Consider the following 10,239-nt stretch of genomic DNA (forward strand, 5'->3'; position numbering starts at 1 on the left):
CTCCAGTGCAGGGGACAAGGCTAGGAATGTGCCATATCTTGTAGATACAGCATATTCTTGCCCTTTTGTTCTGATGCAGGGCAGCGCAGTAAGAAGGCTTGCAGCACTGACCTAAGTTAAAAAGTTGTAAATGAGGCCCTGCATTTCAGGAAAAGCTATACAGGAAAATCCACAGGTGCAAGATTCAAGGGCAAATCTTGAAGGTTTATTAAAGATTCAAATCATTGCTGGGTCATTTCTCCTTCGCAGGAAATTGTTTAAACGGGGTCAATGGATCACGAGTGTGGAAAAAAGGTCATTAAATTTCACAACAAATCATATTCCAAATATAACAATATGACCAATGTGGCCACACAAAGAAAACTCCAGTCTAAAATAAAATTAAGGGGTTTTATTACAAGCTCATACTCAATGTCTTGTAGACATACTCAAGACAAAGTTACAAAATCACCAACGGTTGATCTAGGTGATGAAAGAGATCCAAACAAACTAACATTAGCAAAACTAAAAATTCAACAAAAACAATACAGAGTATGAGAAGAATCACCTGATGTACAGAAAACAAAAGCTGTTCAGTCCTTACAAGCATCAAAGCAATTTAAAGTCATCAAAGTTTAGCTGGTTTAGGCAAAGGAGACCCTCCATATTAGACAATCAGAGATTAACATGTGTTGGGCTAAACACATGGGTAAAAAGTCAAAAGGCACAAAAAGGATGAAAAGAATTTGGAAAAAAGAAATTGGAATAACAGATTTCTAACTAAAGTGGGCAAAAAGTAGATAAAAAGGGAAAGCATCAGCATTTCAGAAGCTCGGTCAAGAGTATTCTTCTCTGGGTTAGGGAAAATCTCTAAATCTCAACAAGGCATTTCAAAAGGGACAACAAGAAGAGATGTCAATACCTCCCAGAGTCCAAAGGGTTAAACGAGCAGAATAGGATGAAGATGCCTCTCACGGGGCAAAGCTAGGAGTGCCTAAGGGAAATGCTCACAGAAGAATGTGAGACAAATGCTGCAAATCCATCTGAAGAAGCGCATAGTAAAGTTCATATGGCAAGATGATTTGTCAATATATCACTCTATATGACGTAGAACATGTAACGTTCAATAGAAATCGATGATGCAACACAGCCTGCATTGTTACCATATGTTCCCATTACTAACAGGTAGGAAATATTCCATCGGGTCTCATCAAGACAACTGTGATGCATTTATGTTGCCAGTTCACAGTTACGAATGCTCTGGATTCAAGGCCAAATTCACAGACTCTATGGGGCATATTTAGGGGCATATTTATACTCTGTTTGCGCCGGAATTGCGTCGGTTTTTTTTATGCAATTCCGACGCAAAACTAACTCCATATTTATACTTTGGCGTTAGACGCGTCTAGCGCCAAAGTCCATGGAGTTTGCGTCATTTTTTAGCGTGGACACCTACTTTGCGTTAATGATATGCAAGGTAGGCGTTCCCGTCTAAAAAATTGACTCCGAGGCATGTGCGCCTTATTTACACTCCTGGGCAAAATTCACGCCCGGGAGTGGACGGGTCAAAAAAAATGATGTACGGCCGCTTTTGCGCCGTTTTTTAGCGCCTGGACAAGGCAGGCGTTAAGGGACCTGTGGGCTCGGAAGGAGCCCAGAGGTGCCCTCCCATGCCCCCAGGGACACTCCCTGTCACCCTTGCCCACCCCAGGAGGACACCCAAGGCTGGAGGGACCCATCCCAGGGACATTAAGGTAAGTTCCGGTAAGTATTTTTTTTAAAAAAAATTGTGGCATAGGGGGGCCTGATTTGTGCCCCCCTACATGCCACTATGCCCAATGACCATGCCCAGGGGACAGAGGTCCCCTGGGCATGGCCATTGGGCAAGGGGGCATGACTCCTGTCTTTGCTAAGACAGGAGTCATTTCTATGGGGGTTGGGAGTCGAAAAAAATGGCGCAAATCGGGTTGAGGCGAAAAATTTGCCTCAGCCTGACTTGCCCCATTTTTTGGCGCCCAAGCTCCATAAACCCCTACGCCGGCGCTGCCTGGTGTACGTCGTTTTTTTCCATGCACACCAGGCAGCGCCGCCGGCTAACGCCGGCTAACGTCATTGATTAAATACGGCGCCCGCATGGTGCTTCAGAATGGCGTTAGCCGGCGCTAATTTTTTTGACGCAAAACCGCGTTAGCGCAGTTTTGCGTCAAAAAGTATAAATATGGCCCTATAAGTGTAAAACAATAAAGTATCTATTACTAAACAAGGTTTATCGTGAGAATGAAATCTGAAGGAAAGGTTAACCAGGGACACCTTCCTGCACATAAACAATCACACCCCTCAACGTTGGCGCTGGCTGCTAAATTAAGCGCCAGCGCAGGGGGAATCGCAGGGGTGTGCTGTATTCAGTTAAATACAGCGCAACCCTGCGTTTCTAAAGTGACGCAGCGCGGCGCTGCCAATTTTGGCGCAGCACCCCGCTGTGCCACTTAACAAAAAAAACTGGCCCTAAGTCTGTATTGGCAAGGGCACGCACTGAAAAATCTCTAACTACAAGATTAAAGAACAATCCATCATAAGGACAGGCTTGATATGAGGCCCAGAAAAGTATGGCTTACTTCCCAGATATGTTATATAGCTTTTCAAACAGAGCAATGATACTGTCAATCCGATGTGAAACAAAAGGTACATTACAATATCCAATGGTAAAACACAAAAAACATCACATGGAAAATAAGACTACCATCCTGCATGAATAATAAGCAGTGATGTTTACTCAAAAAACTAGTGAATAGCAAACAATGGCACATCTGAAATTAGGTTTGTAATTTTTATTAGCCAGAGGAAGAAAAGATACAGTCGAGCTCTGCTCCTTCCTTCAGAAACATTACGAAAAAGAAAAAAAATCAAACTATGCTGCAACAGAAGTGGACAGTAAAACTGCGTAAATTAAGAATATTTTGGAAGATACATATTTTCACTCAAGCTGCACAGAGAATCAATAAATCACATTTCAAATGTACACAGTACAACACATGCAAATAGATTTGCATGGCCCATCTATGTCATCTTTAAACGTTTTTCTATGTTAAATACAGTACATGTACATTTTTTGTGATTCACCCATGGTAATAAATCATATTTAGGGGGTATATTTACAAGAAAGTGGTGCATCAGCTATGATGTACCACTTTTTTTGTTCCCCTTGCTCCACCCTAACATCACCATGATAGCGCTGTATTTACAGTACAGTGTACCATGGTGCAGGTTAGCACAATAGTGTCAACCTTTTTGATGTTATTGTGGCGCATTAGTCGACTAGCGCAAAAAATGATGGCGCTGGTCCAGCAATGCGTGGAGAGGCCCACTGGAAACAATGGGAGTGTTAGTTTAACGCCATCCTAGAGCAGGCTTTAAAAATGACAAGAAAAATGGCACAGTGAAATCTCATAAATTTCACTGCACCATTTTTCTGGGCCTCCTAACTGGGGAACGCCTCCCTTGCATACATTATGCCTGGTGCAGGAATAATGTGGCACAAGGGGTTATGAAGTGGCGCAAGGATTGTACTGCGCCACTTTGTAAATCTGGTGCAGGGAAAAGGCCTCCTTGACGCCACCTTAGCAAAAAAAAAAAATGATGCTAGGTCAGTGCAAGGGGGCACTAGGGGCTTATAAATATAACCCCTTAGTTTGTTAATTCTTTAATTCACTCCTACTATGATCATTGCACTTGTGCTTTCTGTGACTGTATTCACCGCTGTAGTTCTTTCCTCATTACAGTCAAAGTTCATTATTTTTGAAAATAGAGGGATATAATAAATGCGATTCGGAAATCCCTGTATAAAAACCTGCCTATAATTTCTTTGCAATAGAAGACTTGTGATGCACCCAGTTCCCTATTACAAAGTAATTACATGAGAACCCAATTGTAATAGCTTATTACAGTTGAGGTCTGGCTTCACAGTGCTTGTTGCTAGAGCCAGCCTCAGAGGGAAAGGGAGGTCAGGTCACAGAGCATAATTAAAGCAGCTGTTTAAAGACAAATTAAATGTTGCTTTACTTTCTTCTGCTCTCTTTTTCTAGCTTACAGTGACAAGCAGAAAGGAGATATTTATGGCAACATGTTTATTTTTTCACTCCTTAAGTAAATATGGAAAAGTTAGATTCTTCCTGCATGATTCCATACATTCCAAACGACTGCAGCTTGCTTTAAACAAAACTGATTTGTATTAAACTGATTCTAATATCTCTTTGCAACAAATATCTAACAGCTTTTTTATGTGTTTATTTTGCACTAGAGATTCTACTTTTATTCTTAGTATTTGCAAATCTGCTTTTTCTTTCATATGAAAGAGCTATGTACCAAGGATTTAAGTGGTTGGTGGGAAAGGATACATTGTATGGCATAAAGTGCCCCGCCATACATAAGGATAGTGCAAATCAACTTGGAATTCCATAATCATATAAAGAAATTGAGCCTTCAGCTGCCCTCCTCTCTATGGTCGGGAACTCCTCAGTGACTTTCCATATCCTTCCTTATAATGTACAGCAGAGGGTATTTTATCCTGAATTTCTTTCAGATGCTGCTAATTGTACTTGTCTAATTCTACCTTTTTTTAATTAGCCATATCTTAACAGCATTCATCACAGCTGCGATGTTCATCTGGGATGTAGTACAGGTGTCCATGCAGTAAAACAACAAAAGAGGAATCTGGCCTGGCATTGCCCTCTTTGTTGTGATGTGTGCTATGGTTGAATTAAAGAGTTGATTTTCAGTGAACACTTTAATTCACTTGTAAATGGGTCAGTGCACAAATCATGGCACATTTGATCTGGTATTATCATCATTATCAGCTAATCATTTGCGTCTCTGCAATGTTAAAGTCAATATGTATTCCGAATCTTTTTGTCTCATAAGCTCAATAATAATGTTGAAAATATAGAAGATACCTGCTTCAGGTGAGTTTTTTTGCAGCCTTCCTATGACCACCTGCCCCCTTCCTCGAATAAAAGATTTAATCACAGCATGCATTCTTTGAATCTCCCTTTATTAAAATAGAGTAATATGACTTCAAAGATGAACCTATATTTGGGGAGAATCATCATGTTTATTATGTTAATTCTTCCAATAAATGTGAGAACTATATCCATCATCTATTCAGAAATGCTTTCGCTTTATCAGTGTTAGACCTGACAGCCTTAGGGTGTATTCTCCCAAACGTTTTGCCTTACTCTTCTATTTTTGCTGATCTGGTTTTTGCTGGCCTCAGGACTCTGTGCTCTTTACAACTGCTAACCAGTGATAACGTATGTGTGCTCACTCCCCTAAACATGGTAACAATGGCTTGCACCCAATTGGCACATTTAATTTGCTTGAAAGTCCCTAGTAAAGTGGCACTACAAACATGAACCATCAACAAATATAACTTGATCATTTTCTTCCAATCGTTTGTGCAAAATTCAGTCACCTGAAGACAGTCGTGCTCGATGTCTTCAGCGTTCTCAATTTCGACATTTTCACTGGGAAACAAGGTTGCTGGATTCAACGTAGTGCACCTTTTCAGCTGCACGTTAGGTGAACCCAAAATGATTGTCTCGTACCTTGTAACCCTAGCACCGGTCATGTGCTGTGTTCGGGAACGTGTCAAAAGTATCTCGACTGAGTGAGGGACCATGACTGTCAAAGAATGTCCCATCACTATGCCTTCATTCTGATTTAGGCTGATACCAACTGCTGCTACGGCACGCAAGCACCCTGGCAGTGCTGCTGCGACCGGATCCAAAGTAGCTGAAAAATATGCTACTGGTCTGTTTATGGTACCATGGGCTTGAGTCAAGACAGACAAGGAACATGCATCACGTTCATGACAAAACAATGTAAAAGGCTTTGTGTAATCAGGCATACCTAAAGCTGGAGCCCTGCACATGCATTCCTTTAATTCAATAAAAGCATCCATCTCATCTCTTTTCAGCACTATTTCATCCAGCGCATCTTTCTGGGTCAGTTTCAGCAAAGGTTTTGCTAGAGTTGAGAAATTGGGAATCCATTGGCGACAATACCTCACCATTCCCAAAAACTTCCTCACTTCTCTTCTCGTCTTCGGTGGACTCATTTGAAGTACACTTGTTATTCTCTCTTTCATAATTCTTCTCGACCCTTTCTCTATTTGGTGACCCAAATATTTCACTTTCTTCTGACAGAATTGTAATTTCGAAGGGGACACTTTGGGGGTTATTCCAACTTTGGAGGAGGTGGTAATCCGTCCCAAATGTGACGGATTTACCACCGGCCGTATTACGAGTTCCATAGGATATAATGGACTCGTAATACGGCTGGTGGTATATCCGTCACTTTACCGTCACTTTTGGGACGGATTACCACTTCCTCCAAAGTTGGAATAACCCCCTTTGTGTCCATTCCTTCCCAAATGATTCAATAGAGCAATGGTGTCAGCTGTACAATCACTTTCTGTCTTGGACGCGATCAGTAAATCGTCAATATACTGTACCAAGGTTGATTCAAATGGTAATTCTAATGATTCCAAATCTTTCTTTAGAATCTGATTGAAAATTGATGGTGACTCCGAAAACCCTTGAGGAATTCGACACCAACTGTAGACTCTGTCTAGGAATTTGAAACAAAAGAGAAATTGGCTGTCTTCATGAAGAGGCACAGAAAAGAATGCTTGTTATAAGTCGATGACTGAGAACCATTCAGCATCACAGGGAACTTGAAACATTATCACAGCTGGATTTGGTACTACAGGACAACACTTGACTATTATGTCATTTATTTTCCTCAAATCCTGAACAATCCAGACCTTTCCACTCGGTTTTATTAGTCCCATGATTGGTGAATTACATGGACTGCTTAACACTTCTTTCAGTACTCCCTGTTTCACAAACTCGTCAATGAGTTGGGCGACTTTCATGAGGGTGTCTTGTTCCATATGGTATTGTGGGGTCTGGGGAAAATTCACATTGGGTTTTACAGTCACTTTCACTGGTTCTACTCCTTTTACCAATCCTACTTCTTTTCCTGTCATATCCCACACTTCCTTTCCAACTGTTTCCTGTAACTCAGCAGGAATATCTGCTTCAGTGAGCATTGGGTAAAGAATAATCAGGGGATACTCTTCATCGACAGTTTCCACTACGTCTCCTCCTAAACTGTCCTCTTCTTCCTCAGCACTGTTTGTCTGAATTTTAATTCCATCATTTGAACACATAATCGAACACCCCAATTTGCACAATAAGTCTCTCCCTAATAATGATATCGGGCTTGAGTCACACACCACAAATTTATGTGACCCTTGATAGTTACCAATTCTGACTTGCACTGGATCTGTGATTGGGTTTGTCAGGTACCTATTTGCTACTCCCACTACTTGAACTGTTCTCCCTGAAAGTGGCAAGTTTGGTACTTCAATGCTTCTAACTGTAGAGCGTGTAGCTCCTGTGTCAACCAAGAATGAAACGTGGTGACCCATAACTCTTCCTTCCACATACGGACCCTTTTGATCAACTTCCAAGGATGCTGCAAGCATACAATTTCCCTCCTCATCTGAACTTTCACTCTCCCATGCATGGTTTATTCCATTCTTACTGTGTAACGGGAATTGGTGTACTGTGTCATTTTGGTTCATCCCTTGACCCGCGACCTGTTGAGGAAGCATTACTTGTTGCTGATTCATTGGTGCTAAGGGTATTTGCATTTGCTGATTAGGTACCATAGGAAACTGCTGTTGCATTGGCTGCAACTGTGCCATTTGTGCACGGGGCATTTGCACCTGCTGCGGTTGTATGGGTTGTAAACCCTGCATTTGATTTACAGTATTTTGAAAATTTGGATTTGGACCTCTTAATTTCAGTCCTCTCATATTCTGAAATGCATTGCCATCATTGTTTTGCTGACCTACACCTTCCTGCACCAACATGGGCACTCCTGTTTCCAATGCCCGACGATTCCGCACGTGTGACATGGCATCACCTTCTTCATTGCCTGTATACCATTCAGAATCATAACAGTATTTATATCAGGACCATTATTCACAAAACCTCCTCGGCCTCTGCCTCTCGTTAGTGGCTGAAACATAGCATTTCCCTGCTGTTGCTGCTGCGGCAACTGCTGTTGAAAACTTTGTAAACCTTGCAAACCTGTCTGGGCTGCTCTAAGCTGCATCACCATCACCTTTTCTTTCAACCTTTACTGCTTCGTCTCAATCTCATCACTACAGTATTTTGCATAGTTCAACACTTCGTCGATCGATTTTGACTGCCAACAAATCAAATGCATTTTAATCATCTGGCTGATTTCGGGTCTCAATCCTTCCACAACTCTGAACACAAAATGGAGCATGTCCTTTGGCTCAATCGTTTCCGTGCCGCTGTAATTTTTAAATGCTTTCAACAATCTCTCATAATACGCATGTATCGACTCTTTAACTTCTTGTGCCGTTCTGTCAATCCTCTGCCAATCCACATTTTTCGGCGCGACCTTTGTTTTCAAGTCCTCAATCACCTTATGGTATAAACTCATTACCGTAGGTGATGGTGCACCTGTGTCCCTATCCCTTTCTGGTTCACTTGTCGGCCAACCTACAGCCCTCCCAAATTGCTAATGCCTCAAACTGCGCTGGTCTTGGAGGTACTTTCATGTCTTATAGCGCGAATCTCAGATTCTCCAAAACTCTTAGTTAAACGACCCATGGATAGGGAACGCTACGCTTCCATGCTTTTCTGTTAATTTGCACCATTGCTTTAGCCAAAGACATGGTGCAATACCCTTTTCTTCAATCACGATGTAAGCTGGTGTACCCTCAGGCGGTGTTTCTTCTCCCACATGCCAATAATGATGAACCATAATGTGGGAATTACATGCCACAGAATTCGGGGAAAGGACAGAATCCAGACGCAATATCTCTGCCTATCACTGTAGGTCCGCCAGTACCATTGTATATACAGGCAAAGCCGAATGCATGCGACCAAGGGGTAATGATACGTGAATTGTTGGCTAGGGGGATTATGTAGATGTTGAAGAGTGTGGGGCTGAGGGAGGACCCTTGGGGGACTCCGCAGATGATCTTGGTAGTGTTGGAGTAGAAGGGTGGAAGGCGGACTCTCTGGGTCCGGTCGGTGAGAAAGGAGGTGGGCCAGTCTAAGGCTTTGTGGCGAATTCCTATGTTGTGGAGGCGTGTGCGGAGTGTGTGGTGGCAGACGGTGTCAAAGGCTGCAGAGAGGTCTAGGAGGATGAGTGTGACGGTCTCGCCTTTGTCGACTTTGGTCCTGATGTCGTCAGTGCATGCGATGAGGGCGGTTTCCGTGCTGTGGTTCTTGCGGAACCCGGATTGTGAGGGGTCAAGAGTGTTGTTTGCTTCGAGGAAGTGGGATAGGCGGGCGTTGACTAGTTTCTCGGCAACTTTGGCGGGGAAAGGGAGGAGGGAGATGGGGCGGTAGTTGGAGAGGATCTCCGGGTCGGCTTGTTTTTTTTTTAAGAGATCGCTGATTTTCGCGTGCTTCCTGGGGTCTGGGTAGGTGGCGCAGTCGAAAGAGAAGTTGTTGCGGAGTATGGGGGCGATGGTTGGGCTGGCTTTGTTGTAGATGCGATGTGGGCAGGGGTCGGAGGGGGATCCGGAGTGGATGGAGTTCATGGTTTTTTCGGTTTCTTCGTGTGTGGTGGGGGCCCAGGTGGAGAGTGTGGTGGGGGGGTCAAGAGTGGGGGTTGGGTTGGGTGAGTGAAGGGTGTGTGTGGTGGGTGTGTGTGGTATGAAGCTGTTGTGGATATCCAGGATTTTGTGGAGGAAGTGGTTGGAAAGGGCGTCACATAGGGGCTGTGTGTGTGAGGGGCCTATGATGCTGGCTTTGGGTTTGGCAAGTTCATTAATGATGGTGAAGAGGTCTTTGCTGTTTTGAAAGTTGTTGTCAAGGCGTGTCTTGTAGTGATCTCTTTTGGCGGTGCGTATGAATTGGTGATGGGTGCGAATGATGGTTTTGGGGGTGGAGAAGTTGGTTGTAGAGGGTTCCAGTCGCCATATTTTCTCAGCTTGGCGGCATTTGCGATTGGAGTCTTGGAGTTCAGGGGTGAACCATGGGGCGTTCTTGATGTTGCGGGTGGTGATGTGTTTTCTGAGGGGGGCTAGTGTGTCTGCGCAGGTGGTGATCCATTTGGAGAGGTTGTGTGCTCCTGTGTTGGGGTCGTTGGCGTGGGGGGGTAGTGGGCCAGTTGGGAGTTTAGTCGTTCTGTGGGGATCTTGTCCCACAT

Source organism: Pleurodeles waltl, chromosome 4_2 (genome assembly GCF_031143425.1).
Source record: "Pleurodeles waltl isolate 20211129_DDA chromosome 4_2, aPleWal1.hap1.20221129, whole genome shotgun sequence".
Classification (NCBI taxonomy): Eukaryota; Metazoa; Chordata; class Amphibia; order Caudata; family Salamandridae; genus Pleurodeles; species Pleurodeles waltl.